The sequence below is a fragment of the Mus musculus genome, chromosome 9 (genome assembly GCF_000001635.26).
Source record: "Mus musculus strain C57BL/6J chromosome 9, GRCm38.p6 C57BL/6J".
NCBI lineage: Eukaryota > Metazoa > Chordata > Mammalia > Rodentia > Muridae > Mus > Mus musculus.
In genome coordinates, this window is record NC_000075.6 from 114,801,043 (window position 1) to 114,821,001 (window position 19,959).

At 46.5% G+C, this 19,959-nt stretch overlaps 1 protein-coding gene across 2 annotated transcripts in view; it reads right to left on the reverse strand.

Annotated features, from left to right (window-relative positions):
• Cmtm8 (CKLF-like MARVEL transmembrane domain containing 8) overlaps positions 1-19,959 on the reverse strand; it is a 54,810-nt gene that overhangs the window by 11,700 nt on the left and 23,151 nt on the right. The window contains exon 1 of one of the 2 annotated variants that reach the window (XM_011242999.2): positions 17,848-17,980. The exons of the other annotated variant lie outside the window; for it this stretch is intronic. The gene's annotated coding sequence lies outside the window, so the exon portion shown is untranslated. Of the gene's footprint in view, positions 1-17,847; positions 17,981-19,959 lie in introns of those variants that run through there. 2 annotated transcript variants of the gene reach the window in all.

Here is a 19,959-nt window from a genome sequence, read left to right on the forward strand (position 1 = left end):
TCTAGATTCCACATGAATTTCGAGTTTTTGTTTTTTTTTTTTTTTTATTGTCTATTTCTACAAAATGTGGCATTGAAACCATGCAAGGGACTGGGATGCCCTGAATAGACAGACAATTTCCTTCCAAAATAATGTTTTAAAACACACGAACTATGTAGCTTCTAAATCTAGGTGGGGCACACATTTGAAGCAAGCCCTTTCTTCCTCCCTAAAAGATGCCATCCGACTGCTCTTAATTAAAACAGACTTGCAAGGCCACGGGGAAGAGACAGATTCACCAGAGAACACAGAGAAATCCCCTGGATGTCTCATGGCTCTATGACCTTGTCTCCGAGCGAGCTTTAACGTCCTTCCCCAGATTCCATCTATAGTCAGCACAGCTGTGAAAAGCTGTGTCCATTCACTCTTCTAGCTGCCGAGAGTGCAGGTCAGGAAGGTTAGCAGACACCAAGACAACCAGTGACCCCGAGCCAGGCCAAAGCATACACGCAAGACAATGCAGCCCCCTGTCCTTGACAGGGTGCGGTGTCGCCTGGGAGATGGGGCGAGCGGAAAACTAAAGCGGCCGCACAGCCCGCAAGGGGTCAAGGAAGCAGGTTCATGGCAAGACAGGCTGATGTTCATGCATGGAGTGTCTGAATTCCAGGTATCAGCGTTGAGGACGCTGGCAACGCCTGGGCTGGCAGTGGGAGACGAAGCAGGAGAGAGAGAGAGAGAGAGAGAGAGAGAGAGAGAGAGAGAGAGAGAGAGAGAGAGAGAGAGAGAGAGACGGAAGAGAGCGCGCCGTTGGGGGCAGCTCTGGGAAGGGATTCCAGGGTTACTCACTGAATTGGCAGAGATGGGGCTAGATGTATTTTCGGAAATGCATCCTGGCTGTGGCGTGTATTAGTCGGCACATCTTAAAAATCTCCTGGCAGGTCAGGCATAGTGGTGCCCACCTTCTTATCCCAGCACTTGGGAAACAGGCAGGCAGAACTCTGGGAGTTTAAGGCTAGCCTGGTCTACACAGTGAATTCCAGGCCAGCCAGACCTACACAGTCAGACCTTGCCTCAAAAACAAACTATCAAAACACCAATCAACCCAAACCAAACAAAAACTCCACATGAAAATAAAATAACCGCAACAAAACAACCCCACCCCTAAACCAAGAACAAACAAACAAATCAAAACTCATTTCTTGGCAATGTCTGGGTAGGGAGGAATATTCACTCATGAAATCAAATGGGCAGGATCCTTGGAAGGACAACTTCTGTATGACATGGCCTCAGAGGCCAGGGATTAGGCCCTGCCAGCCAGCTCCCACACCAGTCCTGGCTGGCTTGCCTGTGTTTCCGAGAGATGGTTCCAAGCCAGTCATTCTGAGCTGGCCATGTCACAGTCTTGCCAGGGAACCCATGCAGTCTGGACTCACTGACTGGCCCAGCTACAGGGAGAGGGCTCACATCTGTCTGCTTGGAGGCTGTGCTGACTCCCTTTATGTCAACTTGACTGAAGCTGGTGGTGGGTGGGGCTGGTGGTCCTAGAGGCTATAAGAAAGCAGGCTAAGCAAGCTGTAAGGAGCAAGCCAAAAAGCAGCACCCCTCCATAACCTCTGCATCAGCTCCTGACTCTTCTCTGCTAGGAGTTCCTGTCTTGGCTTCCTTCAGTGGACTCAGGACATCAGCCAAAAAAAAAAAAAAAAAAAAGAAAAAGAAAAAGACAAAGACACCCCCCCCCTTTTTAAGCTCTACCCCACAGTTACCTGGCAACAGCCAGGTATGCCTGACTCACTATAAAAGGGGCTGCTTGCCCCCTCTGCTCTCCTGCTCTCTTGCCTTCTTGCTCTCCCCTCCATCTTCCCTCTCTCCACCTGCTCATGACTGGCCTCTCTGCCAGTCCCTCCCCCCATCTTTCTCTATCTCTACTACCCTCTCAACTCCCCTCCCCATGCCCTCAATAAACTCTATTCTATACTATACCTTTGTGTGGCTGGTCCCTCAGGGGGAAGGGATGCCTCAGCATGGGCCTCAGGAGGTACCCTCCTGACACCTGACTTCACATCCAAACACATCCCCTCTCTCCTTATCTTTTTATAAAGCACAACACTCCCTCCTCATCACTGGAAGAGTAACTGTAACGAAGACAGTGCCTTAAATGGTCACCCTGGCATTTCAGCTAGACGCTGACTCCTCCGCACTCCCTCGGTGACAAGAAGGAGTATGTCTGGGGTGGTACATTAGGGAAGAAGTTAAGTACTAATGTGGGGAAATAATTCAGTACCTACATAGGGAAAATCAAACCCATACATACATACATACATACACACATGCACACATATACACATGCATACATACATACATACACACATGCACACATACATACATGCATACATGCATACATACATGCATGCATGCATACATACATACATGCATGCATGCATGCATACATCATGAGGTCTTGTCTCCAAAAGAGAAAAAAAGAAAAGGAGAGAAAAAAAAAGTCAAGTTCAGAAATACATAGGGGAGAAGACAGTTCACAGGGATATAAAAAAATATGCTTCAAACCCCTTTTAACCCGGGCAGCCTCTGACTTCCGGCTCATGCCTGTTGTGAGACAATGCGCTCACCAGGAGGTCTGTGATGCGTTGGATGAAAAGCTCTGTAACCCAGTGCAGAAACCGCCTTGTTCATTTAGATACCTACTGTGTTTGCCTTGTTAACTTTTTTCCTTTTTTTTTAAAGTCCCCTCCTCTATTCTAGAAACAGGGGAGGTGGTTTTTGACTGAAGAACAGAGGATTGGGGTGGATTTCAAAGCCAGCCAATAACAATGCATCTATTATTCATCTTTGAAATTTCCAAGGCACTCTTTGGTCTGCTTCTCAATTTAAACCTGCCTATAATGACCCACCAGGGTGGTCACAGATCAGCGTCCCTGTGAATGTTGAGAGAAGACCCTGCTGCCAAATGAGCTAAGCACATAGACAGTTGTGCAATCCCCCGACGTGCCACTTTGGTGTACGGATTATTCTAAGTTTAAAGAACACCCCTGAAGAGTAGCCGACGCAAGAAAGAACGCCTCAACACTGTCTTTTCTTCCCGAAAACAGGATGGAGAAGCCCTTTATGGGAGATTCCCTCCCTGAGTTGCAAGGACAGTCACATTTTTATGGCCAGAGGAGGAGCGTTGAGGCCTAGAGTTTGCACAAGTGAAACTTGTTAAAAGATTTCTTCTCGGGATGGAGAGATAGCTTGGTGATTAAGAGCACTGGCTGCTCTTCCAGAGGTCCTGAGTTCAATTCCCAGCAACACATGATGGCTCACAACCATCTGTAATGGGATCTGATGCCCTCTTTTGGTGTGTCTGAAGACAAGGACAGTGTACTCACGTACATACAATAAATAACCTTTAAAAAGAGAGAGAGAGATTTCTTCTACTCATTAAATATTTCCATCCTCTAACTATTAAAAAAGATTTGCTTATTTATTTAGTGTGTATGTGTGTGTACATATGTCTCCAGGTGTGTGTATGCACATGTCTGTGGAGATCAGAAGACAGCTTATGGGAGTCGATTTTCTTCTATCTCATGGGAATGGGACTCAGGTTCTCGGAGTGGAAGGAGGAACCCAACCAACCCAGTTGTCCTCGGACCTTCGCTTGTGTGCCTCCACACCATAAATAAACAAAAAATAAGTGTAATTAAAATAAAAAAGCACACCTGTGATGGCCCAAGGTCCCATCAAGCCCCACCTCCTTACATTGCTTCCCACCCAAGCCACTGTGGGACCAAGCCTCCAGCATACAGGTAAAGGGACACACAAGCCACCTATAGCAGCACTGAAGCCAGTACATTCTTCCTCAGACAGGACCCACAGGACACAGGACAGACTGTGTCATGAGCTCTCCCCTGCCTCTGAGGGTTGACATTAGCTCATGCGCAAAGCAGTGTAGCAGGCAGCAGGTCAAGCTTCCCTTCATGTCAAGTGGGACTTGGTGACATGATAGGGACTCTCCACCAGGGAGGGAACACTGCTTCTTAGCAGAACATGCCTCTGGGCTCACCTCCTTCCCGAACACGAGGCTGTAAGGAGTCATTTCCACCAATGGACTCAACCCCCAAGTGTACCTGCAGTCATCATTTACATACGCAGTGTACGCATGCGCAACACATGCACTCTCTGTGTGTTGTGCGTCCGCATTTCCTCCCCACGCAGTCTTCCCGCCATGTGGGAAGGCTTCTCTATTCACACAAGCTGCCATGTGACCCTCTTCCAGGTCCTGAGGTTGTTTGAACAGTGCCTCTTGTTTCCCTGGGAACTATGCTGATCCAGCTGTTTCAGCAGCATGAAATAACCCCGACCCGAGTGTTATTTTTAATCTCCGCTTGTTGAGTCATGTCAATAGAAGGACCCGTCATGAGCTAATACCAGCACCGTTTGTGGAGAGCGAAGCAATCACCCACATGGGAAAAATCCAGGAAGGGAAAACCCTTGGCACTGAACCAAGAAGTACACCAACGCTTCACATGTCAAACAAGGGGTGGAGTGGGGCGGATGGTATCTGCCGCAGAACAGCTGTCATCCCAAATGAGGGACTGGAAGCAGATCGCAGCGTCAGGGATGGTCGCTCCCAAGTGCTTGGATTAAAGGCATGCGCCACCATGCCCGGCGTCAAATAAAGTCCTTTTAATAGTTTTTTTTTTTCTACCAAGTGTGGTGGGAGGCAGAGGCAAGTGGATTTCTGAGTTCAAGGCCAGCCTGGTCCACAGAGTGAGTTCCAGGACAGCCAGGGCTACACAGAGAAACCCTGTCTCGAAAAAAACAAAAATAAAAAACGATTTATTTATTTTATGTATATGAGTACATTACAGCTGTCTTCAGACACACCAGAAGAGGCTGTCAGATCCCATCACAGATGTTTGTGAGCCACTGTGTGCTTGCTGGGAATTGAACTCAGGACCTCTGGAAGAGCAGTCAGTGTTGTTAACCGCTGAGCCATCTCTCCAACTCTTTAGTAGTCTTTATGATCTCTCTGTGCTGTGTGATCTGAAGAATGGACTGTGTGGTAGATGGGTTTTTGTGTTTGAATGACTGAACTGATTGTGTATATAGCAAGTAAAAATAAAAGAATAAATATTGATACATAGATGGATGGACAGACAGGAAGGTAACATCACCAAATCAGGGGCTTACGAATATCCATCAGAAATGGACTGACCAAACACCTTTAAGACAGCCAGCTGGGGGCTGGAGAGATGGCTCAGCATTCCCATGTTGGCTCACAACCATCAATAACTCTGACACTTCTTTCTGACCTCGAGGACCCATGCACATACATGGTGCGTGGACATATACTAGATACAAACACATTAAGATAAAAATACTTTTTAAAAAGTCAACTGGGGTACCTGTTAGAAGCCTGGGCAGAGCAGAGGGTCTCTCCGGGGAGGGTTCAGGTAATAGAACAAAGAGCAGCAGAGAGCTGATGCCATCAATTCAGAGGCTTACAATATCCAGCAGAAACCCGCTGGGAGAGTTGAGGCTTGGGCTGGAGTTCTGGACTGAGCCTCCTCTCTGTAGCTGACCTTCCCTGGCTGACCTGAACAGCTTCTATTTCCTATCCTAGAATCAGGCACTTTGATGTCATGGGATAAACATAGTAACTTTGGTTGCAAATGGCTCCCCTTTCTCCCGTTCCCAAGTGTGTAATGATTTTACTCCCAGGCTGCTTTGCTGTTCTTCTTTCCCTGTTACAGAGTCGGGAGAAGGGCAACTCCAGACCTCGGCGGACACTTTAAAGACAAACATGCTTGAGTCTAAAACTGGGTGGTGGGGCAACAGCACTTCCCTGGGCCAGCTTTTCAGTAATTTCAAACAACACACGACAATGAACCAATACAATATAATAACAATATTTCATATTAACAGAACCATGCAATGTGTGACACGCATTAATACTGGCTCATCTGTGTGCACACCAAATGCAGAGGCCAGTTGGGGGTCTTCCTCCACCACTCTCCAACCTCTTCCTTTGAGTCAAGGTCTCTCTCTGAATCTAACCATTTAGCTTGGTTGCTGGAGAGCAAGCTTCCAGAATCTACCCCCACCTCTACCCCTTTTCCTGTCTCATAGGGTAGAGGCTTTTCTGGTGCGCCCTCCCCTATGAGCCCTACTAGGAATTGGCTCTCCAGGTTAATTTTTACTGGTCATAACCCTCCTGTGCTTTTTATGCTAAGCGTCCCGGTGTCCGCTGACAACCAACCAAGAGCTGTTTTGACAGCTCCGACAGGCCCCTTCACAGCAGCACTAGATGGCAAAAGAAGCTAATTCATTGCTTGCTTTTTTTTCTTCCCCTTTAAAACCTCATTAGCCTTTTAAATAGAACATGGAACTGGGAAGCTAGAGATAAAATCATTAGCTACAAATTCACGGGACTAAGTCACCTGACTCTCAGCTAACAGACTCGGGCTTTAGGGTTAGCAAGATGGAGGAGGTGGGGACATTTCAAAGTTCAAGGGGGAAAGCAGAGCGCCATCCTCTGAGGAAGTGGGAGGAACGAGGAGAAGGTTGGCTGAGTAGTGGGAGGTTGTCGGGCTTAGGGGCAGGTGGCTTTTCCTGCTGAGCCATCTCACCACGCTGGTAGGGAGACCCTTGCTAAGAACATGGAAAGCTTTCTCATTTCCTTCCAACTGCTTCGGAGCATTCCTGATCAGCCATTGTCTCTCTCCTGGTTTCTGTCAGTGATCCATCTTATCTCCAGCTACTGCAAACAGCCCTGCCAAACACCACCATGCCTGGCTATGTCCCCTCGTAAGTGACAAGTATTTTATGTTCCTGGTTGATGTGAGCAGTTACCTCGAAACTTAAAGTCTGGAGGAGATAGTTCCTCTGGTAAAGTGCTTATCATGCAAGACTGATGAACTCAGTTCGAATCCCCCAAGCTTGTGTCAAAGGTGGGAGGTCAAGGTCGTGTGGGAGGTCAAGACCAGGGTCTTCCGAAGCTCACAGGCCAGCTGGGTTGGTACACCGAGTGATGAGCATGACCTTGTAATGGATACAGACAGGCAAGGACTGACTTGAGGTTGTCCCCAGCACCCACAAGTGTCATGGAGTACACGTATGCACATGCACATGCATGCACGCACGATTTATTTTGGATTACCCGACACCACACATGACTGCTTTTATTTCTTTTAGACAGAATCTCACTATGTAGCCTCAGACTCTCAGCGATCCTCTTGCCTCGGCCTTCTGAGAAAGCATCCCGTTAAGTCTTCTCTGCTCCCATTCGGGTCTGGTTCCTGCAAGCCTATGACCACCTTCCAAGTTCTGAGAAAGCAGCTGTCACCTGTCTTTTGCAATTTCCCAGAGGATATCAGGTTATGTCAAGGAAAGCTGAGGTGCTTAAAATAGATCTCATTCTCACATGAACACATTTTAAAAAGTGAGACCTATGTGATGTGTGCATGTGTGCCAGCCCCCATGGTCGTGCATGACGTAGTATTCCACGCTTGTCTCACTTGCTAATGACGACCGTGAGCTCTGATTCTCTCCCCCTCCCTTCCTGGTGCTAGGATTACAGATGTGCACCTCCACATCTGGCTTGTACAAGGCTGGGTAATCGAATCTAGGACTTCACGCACGCGAAGCAAGCATTCTACCAGTGGGGCTATATCCTCGGTCCCATAAAAGCCACTGTTAACTTGCAGGCTGTATAAAAACATACATGTGGGCTTGTCTGCTATGCTCTCCATAGTGAGCCCGAGTAGCCTATGGACCAGTCCTGACTTAGCATGTGTACTCTCCAGCCTGGTTCTTCTGACTCATCACAGCATCTGACACCTGGTGGTACGGTTTGAGGCTCAGTCATTTACATTGCTCTGTGCCTGTTCATTGAATGCTGCTACTGTTAGCTTATCGGCTTGCTCATAGATAAGCCCCACTGTTTACATTTCTTTATCATAATCTTGATTGTTAAGAGTCAACAAGGTCTGGCTGGGTCTGGTAGTGCTGGCCTGCAACCCCGGTTACTCAGGAGGTTGAAATGGGGGAATCACACGTTTGGGGCTTATCTGGGCCGCAAAGTAAATTCAAGGTCAGCTTGAGTGAGTTAATGAGAAAGATTCTGTCTCAAATTAGAAAGTAAAACAAAGTGGCTGGAGAGATGGCTCAGTAGTTAAGAGCACTGGCTGCTCTTCTAGAGGACCCGGATTAGATTCCTAGCATCCACCCTGAGGTCCATAACCGTCTGTAACTCCATTTCAGGGGCTCCGATGCCCTCCTCTGACTTCTGAGAGCATCAGGCATGCATGTGGTGCACATACAGACACGTACACAAGCAAAACGTACAGATTTTTAAAAAGGGGGTAAACAGGAAAACAGTTGGTAGGACGCTTGCCTAGCATGCATGGAGCCCTGGCTCAATTCCCCAGCACATCCACAATGAGACGTAACCCAAAACGGAAGCCCAAAGACCCTTCCTTCAGGATTCACTTTCTGTCAGGATATTTTATCATAGCCAGATGTTTCATGGGGCAAAGCCACAGGACCCAGCTGATCACTTTGCCTCAGTCCCGCAATGTCTACCAGGTCTGACTTCTTTTGGGGGTCAGAAAGAGGACCAACATTTTCTTTTCTGAGTCTCATGTATCTCTAGCTGGTCTGAATCTCAATGTGTAGCCAAAGATGATCTTTAAATTTAGATCCTCCTGCCTCCACTTCCAAGGTGCTGGGATTGAATTACAGGGACACCCCCTACACACACACCTCTGCCCTGCTGGGGATCTAACCCACAGCTTTGTGTATACTACACAATCACTCTACCAAATGAGCTATAACCCAGTCCCCAAAATAACTTTTTAAGACGTAATTAATTAATTAATTAATTATATAGTGTTTTGCCTGCATGTGTACCTGCAGGCCAGAAGAGGGCACCAAATCTCACTATAGATGGTTATGAACCACCATGTGGTTGCTGGGAATTGAACTCAGGACCTCTGGAAGAACAGCTGGCACGCTTAACCTCTGAGCCATCTCTCCAACCCCTCCAAATTCTTTATTTGAAAGAATGGTTCAGTAGTTAAAAGTGGGTGTTGCTTAAGTAGAGGATCTGAGTTTGGTTCCCAGCACCTACTTTGGACTGTTTACAATGTCTCTAACATCAGTTTCAAGAGAGCCAACATTTTCTTTTGTTTGTTTGTTTTTTGTTTTTCGAGACAGGGTTTCTCTGTATAGCCCTGGCTGTCCTGGAACTCACTCTGTAGACCAGGTATGCACCAGCACACCCGGCTGAGATCCAACATCTCTCTCCCCTGGGTACCACATCCACATGGCACACAGCATGCATGCAGCCACTCACACATACATATACAATAAAAATCTTTAAAACAAAACAAAATATTGAGGTGCACACCTTTAGCAGTCAGATCTGTATGTGTTTCAGGCCGGCCAAAGCTACATAGTGAAACACTGTTTCAGAAAGATAGATATAGATATAGATGATACACAAACACACACACACACACACACACACACACAGATATAGAGAGCCAAAATAAAAACCTGTGCTACACAAAGCTACCCTTCAAAGACAGCTTTGAAGGAAATATTTAATATACTTGAAATAAACATATTTGCCGTTAAGGGATCTCCCCCTCCTCCTCTTCCTCCAGCAGTCACAGGGGACTTAGATGGTCAACATTTATCCTCCTGGGGATGGTAGTTTTTATCCACTAGCCCAAAACCAACGTATTGATTCTTTGCTTTGTGGGGAAGATTAAACACGTGAGTCACTTCAGTTTTCATGTGTGAGCACAACGATTTTCTTTTCCTCATAAGCTTCCTGGAAGCTTGTTATTTACCAAGTTTCAATGTGTCTCCCTGAGTCAATGGTATGAGCTGCTAACTTTTCTCTGCTGTGTAGAGACTTTATCTAGCGTGCCGCTGTAGCAGAGTCCCCTGGTCTGCACTGTTATCGGCAGCAGGAAAGCTAACATGTAACTAAGTCAGAGGAATCCTTCCTCCTCATCCCATGTGTGCCTCTGGGCAAACACCAAGCGCCGTAATAACCCCCGCAGCCCTTCAGCAATTGTTTCTGGCTACTGACTCCAGACAAATATTTGCCTTGGAGGATTTGTATAGAAAGAGAGAGGCACGGCTTCCTTTGGTCCTATAGCGAGTCGAATCATCTAGCAACCACGAGTACTCCTCACCCGTTCCTTGCAAACGAGGAAAGAAGCGGCAGTGAGGGTCTACAGAGATCTGACCTGACACATTGTTTCCTTTATGCTTCTTCTTTCCCCAGCCCTCCTCCACCGAGAGAGCAACAGGAAGCCTAGTAGATCATCAGGGGATGATGGGTCCTTGGGGGGGTGGGGGGAAGCTGTAAAGAAAAGTCACTCATGGGAGCGGTGGAAATATCTTAGTAAGAGGAGCGGTTGCCTCTCAAAAGGCCCGACTTTGATCCTCGGCACCTACGTAAGCATTCGGATGTGGTGAGGTTCGATTGAAAAGGCGAGGTGTATGGCTCCAGGGGAACAACACTTGATGAAGTTGTCCTCCAGTCTCCACATGCACTCATATGCATGCACACGCATTCACGCACGCACACACACGCATGCATGCATGCACGGACGGACGCATGCACGCACGTCATTCATAGGATCATGTAGAACCCCATGGACTTTATTAAGTCCTTGTCATAAGACCCTATGTGACCGAGTTTGCAATACTAATTTGGGATAATCTATTATCATATGCCATGTAATGTGAATCCCACCAGACACACAGTGTAGCACATGCTATAGTTTTGCTAAGCCGAATAACAGAAGCCTCAACACAGCCTCTCTAAAAACATCTTGACTTATTTCTCTATCAGGTAAAGTCTTTTGCCTGAAGTGATCCAGATATTCAAGACACAGGACACTGGAGTTGATTCAGCCTCAGACAAAAGGCTGAGAAGAAAAGTGTGAAGGGCGATCTGGGCCTCACTGTGGGTGTCCGGGATGTTAGCTCCTTCAGTCCCTTCACAGAGCACCCTGGTTCTTGGGAGATGTACCCAAAGCTGCTTAGGGAGGAAGGACTAGGTGCCTGCAACTCTCTGTTATTAAACAAAAAAGGAAGCAAGGCTCAGTGAGATGACTCAGTGGGCAAAAGTGCTTGTGGCTAAGTCAGGTGACCTGAGTTTGACCCTTGGGATTTACATGGTAGGCGAGAACTGACTTCATCACTTTGTCCGCCAACTTCCAAAGCCATGCCTAGGCTACACATGCACACACACACACACACACACACACTCACACGCACAAATAAGTGTAAAAAAAAATCTATGGAAATTTAAAATAACCCACATTTTCACAGAAAGGGATAGAGAGTACATTAACTGAGGAGCACGCCTTCAGGAGGCAGAGGAAGGTAGCCAGGCCAGACCAACCAGGCAGCCTGGGGCACATAGGGAGTCTCTGTCTCCAACAAAACAATTACATAAAGGACTTTGTATTGTTTTTTTCCATTTTCTCAAGGGTTGTTTAGGTTTCCAATTTCGAAAACATTGGCGACCTGGGAGCGTAGCTCAGTGGCAGAAGACTTACCTCACAGGTGCACTGCAAAGCCAAAACTCAGCCAACCAAAACTGAAGGTGAGGGAGAACAAACAACTATATACACATTCGATGCTGCGGCAATCTAACCAAACCAGGAGGTTCCGAAATGTACCACCTCGCGGGAACAAAGAATAAGCCCCAGATAAATGATGTTTCTTGTCTCAAATCTGAGGCTAAGTCCTTGGCTATGTTGTATTTAGACACAGAAACACAACTGAGACATGTGTCAGGTCAGGCCCACCAGACATACATCAACTCTGATGCCACACTACACTGATACTGAAGCCTGGCTGCACTGGATGTACTGGCTAGTTTTGTGTCAACTTGACACAGCTGGGGTTATCACAGAGAAAGGAGCTTCAGTTGAGGAAATGCCTCCATGAGATCCAGCTGTAAGACATTTTCTGAATTAGTGATCAAGGGAGAAAGGCCCCTTGTGGGTGGGACCATTTCTGAGCTGGTTGTCTTGATTCTATAAGAGAGCAGGCTGAGCGAGCCAGGGGAAGCAAGCCAGTAAAGAACATCCCTCCATGGCCTCTGCATCAGCTCCTGCTTCCTGACCTGCTTAAGTTCCAGTCCTGACATCCTTTGGTGATCAACAGCAATGTGGAAGTGTAAGCTGAATAAACCCTTTCCTCCCCAACTTGCTTCTTGGTCATGATGATTGTGCAGGAATAGAAACCCTGACTAAGACACTGGGGATCTCAAAATGTTTATGCACACACTAAACGAGCCCTAAGCACACATTGAAGAAAAGCTTGCAAATTTTTAGCACTAATGCTCTCAAGAGAATATTGAAAAATCTCACTAGGAGAGGTCTCCACTCCCCAGGAAGCCATGACTACCAGCCATGCCAAGCCAGAGGGCAGGAGGGTCTTTGAGTTCGGGGCTATCCTGGTCTACATAGTGCTGGGATTAAAGCATGAGCCACTCTGCTGATCTGAGGCCCAGGTTAACCTCAGCTCTTAAGTTTCTTGCCACAACTTCCCAAGCGCCTACACTTGGCTAGGACACCTTTAATTTAATTAACAGAAGTTGAATGGAGGGAATACCAGGTTCACTAAAAGAAAAAGGAATTTTGTTTTGTTTTGTGACAGTTTCTCTGTGTAACCCTGGCTGCCCTAGAACTATTTCTGTAGACTAGGCTGGCCTTGAACTCAGAAATCCACCTGCCTCTGCCTCCCGAGCACTGGGATTAAAGGCATGCGCCACCACACCCGGCTTTTTTTTTTTTTTTTTTTTTTTTAAGAGACTGAAAATACTTCAGAAAAAATTACATTTTTTAAAAAAATTATTATTATATGAAAATATACTGTAGCAGTATTTAGACATACTAGAAGAGGGCATCAGATCTCATTACGGATGGTTTCTGAGACACCATGTGGTTGCTGGGGATAGAACTCAGGACCTCTGGAAGAAGAGCCAGTACTCTTAATCGCTGAGCCATCTCTCCAGCCACACATGTTTTTTATGTGTGTTTTGCTTTGTAATTTTAAAAGATTTATTCTTGTTTTATACATATGGATGTCTTACCTGCACTCGAGTCTGTGCCCCTCATTTATGCAGCCCTGGAACTGCTGTTACAGATGGTTGCCAGCTGCCATGTGGGTGCTGGGACCTGAACCAGGGTCCTCTGGAAGGGCAGCCAGTGCTCGTAACGGTCAAGCCATCTCTCCCAGCCCAGCATCTCTACATTAGATCTTTACACACATATACAACCATTTTGGCTAGATTACAGGACTTGGGCTGGAATTCTGTGAGCTGTTAATGACCACGCAACCTACCTGAGGAGTCAGTATCCTGCATCACCTCCCACCCTGCTGGAGGAATTAATCCCCCGCATCACCTCCCAACCTGCTAGAAGAGACAAGCCTCCCGCATCACCTCCACCCTCAAGTTTCTCGTCAGTCAGTTCACTTGATTTTTTTAAAAATAGAGTCTCACTCTGAGGCTCCGCCTGACCTCAGACTCTAAGTAAATGAGGCTGGCCTGGAGCTCCTGACCCTTCTGCCTCTGCCTTCCAAGTGCTAGAGTTATAGGTATGTGCACTCTCATCTGAATTAATTCCCAAGGCATTTTCCAAATCCTTCCCCTACACACACTGTACCATTTCACATACAAGGTCTTACTTTTAACTGCCAAGTGCCCCTGAGGTGTAAGGGCTTCCCCGTTTGACGACCACAAGCCAATAGCCAAGTCCTCAAGGCAGGCGAGGGAACAGCAGAAGAAACACTATTTTCTTTTTTCTTTTCAATGGTTGTGCTATGAGGTCACTGCTGGGATTCCAACAGGCAGGCCAGCCAGAATGCTCACCCCAGAGGTGAAAGGGGCTGACACCCACCACACATCCTCTGGGGGGAGGAGCGGGGCAGCTCTCACTGTGTCTACAAGGTCACAGAAGCTGATTCAACGATGAGAATGGCCTGGTCAAAAAGGGTAAGGATGGGGCTCTGGGGAGATGGCTCAGTGGGAAGAGTGGAAGAAGGTTCAAATCCTCAGAGCTCCCACATAAAAAGCCAGCTGTGGCTGTGGGCATGTCTCTAAGTGCCGCACAGAGACTGGGGAAGGGGGACAGAAACAGGAGGCTCAAAGGAATTAAGGGGACAGTGGTATGGCGGGACACTTGTCACCCTGTCTGGCCTCCACGGATACACACACACACACACATACACACACACACTCATCATCATCATCTATCTTTTTCTTAGGAAGGTTTGTCTTCCTTGTTCAGTGTTTTGCTCATAAATCGGCCAGAAAAAGCACAAAAACACACGAGGCGGGAGCTGTGGGGAAAAGTGTTTAGAACCACTTATTAAAATAATTACAGTATGGACATTGGGGAGGAGGACTCTAGTGCCCTCTATTGGCCAGGCTAAGTACTGTCACCCTCTGAACCACCTGACCTTGCTTTGTTTGAGGTTGTCTTTCCCAACTAAGTCTGTGTAGCAAGGGCAGGAGGCCCCAACCCTGATCCCTCTGGCTCTGGTAAGAACACCAACATTTACACAGGCACCTTTTCCAAGGCACCAGAGAATACCGGAGGTCAGCACTCACACAGCCTTTCAGGCTGGCAGGCAAGATTTTCCAGAAGCAGACTGTCATGGGACTGGAAAAGAGAAGCCCAAACCCAACACAGGACAACGGGTCCCAGATGATTTTTTCCCAGTGGACATAGCCACATCTGACATGTCTGCTAGCCAGCAGTCTGTACAGTGACAACTACCCGAGACCACGGGACTGTGAGGAGGCGAGACATCAGGACAAATGTACACACAAGAAGAAAATCATTCGCCTTATAGCTGGGAGTCAAAACAGAGCGGAAGAGGGGAACAGACTTCCAAATCCACTAGGCCACCAATGACTTAAAGACTTCCTGCAGGACCCACTTCCTAAAGGCTCGGCCATGCCCCAACAGAGCGAATCTGAGGACTAGACAGTTATCACATGATTCTATGGGGGGCACTTCAGATCTAAATTACAGGGCTGGAGAGTTGACTCAGTGGTTAAGAATACCCAGCACGCACATGGCAGTTCACAGTTCATCTATAACTCCAGTCCCAGGAGACACAGTGCTCTCTTCTACCTCTGTGGCCACCAGACATACCTGTAGGTAAACACCCATACACAGAAAATCACCAGATAAATAAAACTTAAACAAACAAGCAAACAGAAAACCAAGATCTGGATGGCCACGTGAAGTACGCATGGCTTGTTGTACGCACTGACTACCCATCTGCAGTCTGGCAGTGTTCATGCTTTACAGATGTACCGCTAGGTCAGAGAGACCGGTCTACTCATAGAAGGGATGAACGATCAGCCCAACTCTGGGAAGTAAAATTGGCATATATGACAGACTGCTGGAGAAGTCTGATGGGAGGGACTTCCTGTGTGTTATTTGAAGCACAGAAGAAGGGTATATGGTCCAGAGAGAACAGGAGACCCACTCACATAAGAACAAAATATAAACCGGGCATGGTGGCGCATGCCTTTGATCCCAGCACTTGGGAGGCAGAGGCAGGCGGATTTCTGAGTTTGAGACCAGCCTGGTCTACAGAGTGAGTTCCAGGCTACACAGAGAAAAACAAAACAAAACAAAACAAAACAAACAACAACAAAAAAACAAAAAATGAACAAAATATATTTTGATATATTATTTTCATATATTAAGTAGTTTGTGGGAGGCTGGAGAAATGGCTCAGTGGTTAAGAGCACTGACTGCTCTTCCAGAGGTCCTTAGTTCAATTCCCAACAACCACATGGTGGCTCGCAACCCATCTATAATGGGAATCAGATGCCCTCTTCTGGTGTGTCTGAAGACAGTGACAGTATACTCATATACATAAAATAAATAAACAAACCTTTAAAAGTAGTTTGTGAAATATACACACACACACACACACACACACACACACACACACACACACACCCTGTGCATATGATAAATAAAAAAGATGTGTGTATAGGCTGTTGTTTTTCCATTATAGGCAGGGCTGAAAATAAAATCAGACGGTCACATGTGTTTCTATTTGCATAAAGGATTTCTCAACTGGAGGTGACTTTGCCCCCACTGGGGCCTTTGGTAATGCCTGGACGAGCTTCTTACTGTCATGACTCGTCGGGGGTGTGCTACTGACATCTGATATGTGGAGTTCAGGAATACTGTTAGGTGCCCCCCAATGTGCAAGAAAGCCTCATCTGAGGCTTATCCAGCCCACATATAGACGGATCAATAAAGCCTCTCACATCATGTGTGTGGTGCAGGGTTAATAGAAGTGGGGGCAGTTACCACGCGTTTTTATCATGCTTTGATCATTTGACATGTGACACATTAACTAGTCAAGGCCTATTTGAAAACTGAGTTTAATTTGGGAAAGACACACAACACAGTGGTAATGTGGAACACAGGTGAGGGTCTCTAGTAGAATTCAGGAGCCTGTGTTGTGTATCCAACTATGTAGAACCTCACCGTGTGCTTCTCTCTTGGCTCCTTTTCCTCATCTGGATACATGTAGGAAGAGCTAGGATCAGGGACAAACCTGACAGTCTCTTTCAGTACTGCTCAATCATGAATGATTACTTCATGGGCCTAAAGTCAAAGCAACTCATTTGTATTGTTTTGAATTAGGCTCTCTCTGCGTAGCTCTGGCCGACCTGGAACTTGATATGTAGACAAGGCTGGCCTCAGATTCACAGATACCCTTCTGCCTCTGCCTCTGCCTCTGGAGTACTGGGATTCAAGGCATGTGCGGCCACATTTGGTTCAAAACAATTCTTAAAGCAGCCCACAGTATGGCTGAGTTTTGGAACATCCAGAAGAAAAAAAGAGTCTAAAAGTAGGGGACCAGGAAGGTGGCTCAGTGGGCAGCATGCTTGTTCTCTAAGCACAGGGACCTGGGTTAGATCCCTAGCACCCACATTAAAAAGGTTGGGTGCAGCATCAGGTGCCTGCACCCTAGCATCAGGGCATAGAGAGAGGTGGACTCTTAGAATGGAACTCCCTAACCAGCCAGCTGAATCAAAACGGGGACCTCCAGGTTCAGCAGAGATCCTATTTCAGGAGATAGGGTAGGTCAGCTGCCACACACAAAAAGAAGGTTAAAAAAAAAAAAACAACAGAGGAGTGACAGTGGGAGAAGGAGGGGGTTCCAAAAGACATGGGGGCAAAAATGGCTAAACTCTACTCACTAAATGTATGAAACTGTCAGACCAAAAAAAATAAAATAAAATAAAATAAAATAAAATAAAAAAATCTGGGGAAATACAAGGCAGAAAAGCAATGAAGAAGATGTATGTCCCTGTGTCAATCTCTGACCCTCACAAGGAAATACACACACACACACACACACTCACACACATACAAACACATAATCAGACAACAAACACACACACACAGACATTCAAATACACACAAACACATGCATACACACTCACTCATTTGCACACATAAACATTCAAACACACGCTCACACACACTTACACACACATACAAACACACAATCACACAACAAACACACACATACAAACACACAATCACACAACAAATACACACACACATACAAACACACAATCACACAACAAACACACACACACACAGACATTCAAACACACACATGCATACGCTCACTCATTTGCACACACAAACACTCAAACACATGCTCACACAAACACACTTACACACATACACTCATTCACACACATACATATAGAATCAAAATTTCAAATTAGACACAAAACCGTAAGCCAACGAATTTCAAACCAACAACTTTACTTACTTTTATGACGCTAAACCGTTATGTACAAGGCAAAGATGCTACTGCTAACAGCCAGGCAGAGTCCTTTAGGTTTATCCAAACAATGCCCATGTCATCTAGCAACCCCCAAAACGCCGACTCCCATTGCTTATGCCATTCTCCCACTGCTAGCACAGCTGCCCACTGCCAGCCCTTTTTGGTCTGTGGCATGACTGACCTACCCATGGCCTAGCTGGGTACTTAGATAATCAGTCTTTGTTCCAATGTCACGAGCCCATGGCAAAGCACTACAGTTCACTACCAAGGTGACTGTAAACACAAACACAGGTGCCTGCTCTGAAATAATGGCAGGCTGCAGGCCAATTCAGATGTCCAGAATTTGCTTACAGCATTAAACTAATATAAGAAATTTGTTGTTAATAATCCTTGAAAATGCAAACACAGACCATAGATTGGGAAACACCAGCAAGGTGTGTTGGCTCTGAAGGCTTGCCTTCCAACACCAGTCATCCATAGCTGGCCTTCACATTTAACCTATCAAACAACCTATCCCACCTAAACACACACACACGCGCACGCGCACGCGTGCGCACACACACACACACACACACACACACACACCATGTATCCCCATACAGAACTGGTAGGATGTGGACTGTATTTCTTTATCTGTTCGTCTATTTGTTTTGTGTTTGGGGGGATAGGATTTCTTTGTGTAGCTCTGGCTGTCCTGGAACTCACTCTGTAGACCAGGCTGGTCTCGAACTCACAGAGATCCACATTCCTTTGGCCCCTGAGTGCTGGGATTAAAGGTTTGTGCCACCACCATCCAGCTGGACTGTAATTATTTTAAATGGCTTTGTTTGTCAGAGAATAGACATCTGTTCTTACATTGTTTTAGTTAGTTGGCTGGTTAGTTAGTTAGTAGGATGGGTAGACATCGCTTCTATGGAGGTTCAGAGGGCAACTTGCTAAGATTCTGTCCTGTCCTTCCACCTTGTAGATTTGAGGATAGAACTCAGATCGTCAGACTTGGTAGCAAGCACAGTGACATGCCGAGCCACTTTGTGGGACTGGAACTGACTTTTTTACAGTATTAGCAATCTCCATCTGGGCCCGGCATTTATCATTCTCCTCATTTAAAATGTTGTATTTCGCCGGGCAGTGGTGGCACACGCCTTTAATCCCAGCACTTGGGAGGCAGAGGCAGGCGGATTTCTGAGTTCGAGGCCAGCCTGGTCTACAGAGTGAGTTCCAGGACAGCCAGGGCTATACAGAGAAACCCTGTCTCAAAAAATAAATAAATAAAATAAAATAAAATAAAATGTTGTATTTCAACGACATTTCACACCTTTGTTCCATAAACATCATAGATATTGTAGGTTTCTAAACTTATATTTTGAAATTGCTTACTACTCTTGTACAGAAATGGAATTGGCTTATGCTTTATTTTTTAAAGCGTGTGTGTGTGTGTGTGTGTGTGTATGTGTGTGCGCGCGCGAGCCAGCACCCATGCGTGGTAGCTTGAATAAGAATGGCCCCCATAAGCTCATATATTAGCACTTGGTCTATAGTTGGTAGAACTGCTTTGGAAGGATTGGGCGATGTCGCCTGATTGGAGGAGATATGTTACTGGGGGTGGGCGGGCTTTGGGGTTTCAAGAGCCAAAGCCATCCCCATTGTCTCCTCTCTCTGCCTCCTGATGTGGTCAGATGTAAGCTCTCAGCTACTGCTCCAGTGCCTGCCTGCCTGCCACCATGCTCCCCACCGTCATGGCCATAATGGCCACAGAGTCTAACTCCCTAGAACTGTGAGCTCTAAGAAATGTTTTCTTCCATATGTTAATGTCTCTTCATAGCAATAGAAAAGTAACTAGAGACCTCACGGGCCAGACAGTGGTGGTGCACGCCTTTAATCCCAGCACTTGGGAGGCAGAGGCAGGCGGATTTCTGAGTTCGAGGCCAGCCTGGTCTACAGAGTGAGTTCCTGGACAGTTAGGGCTATACAGAGAAACCCTGTTTCGAAAAACCAAACAAACCAAACCAACCAACCAACCAAACAACCAAACAAAAGACCCTGTGGAATCCAAGAGGGCATCGGATCAAGCTGAATGGACTTGTGGGTGGGACCTGC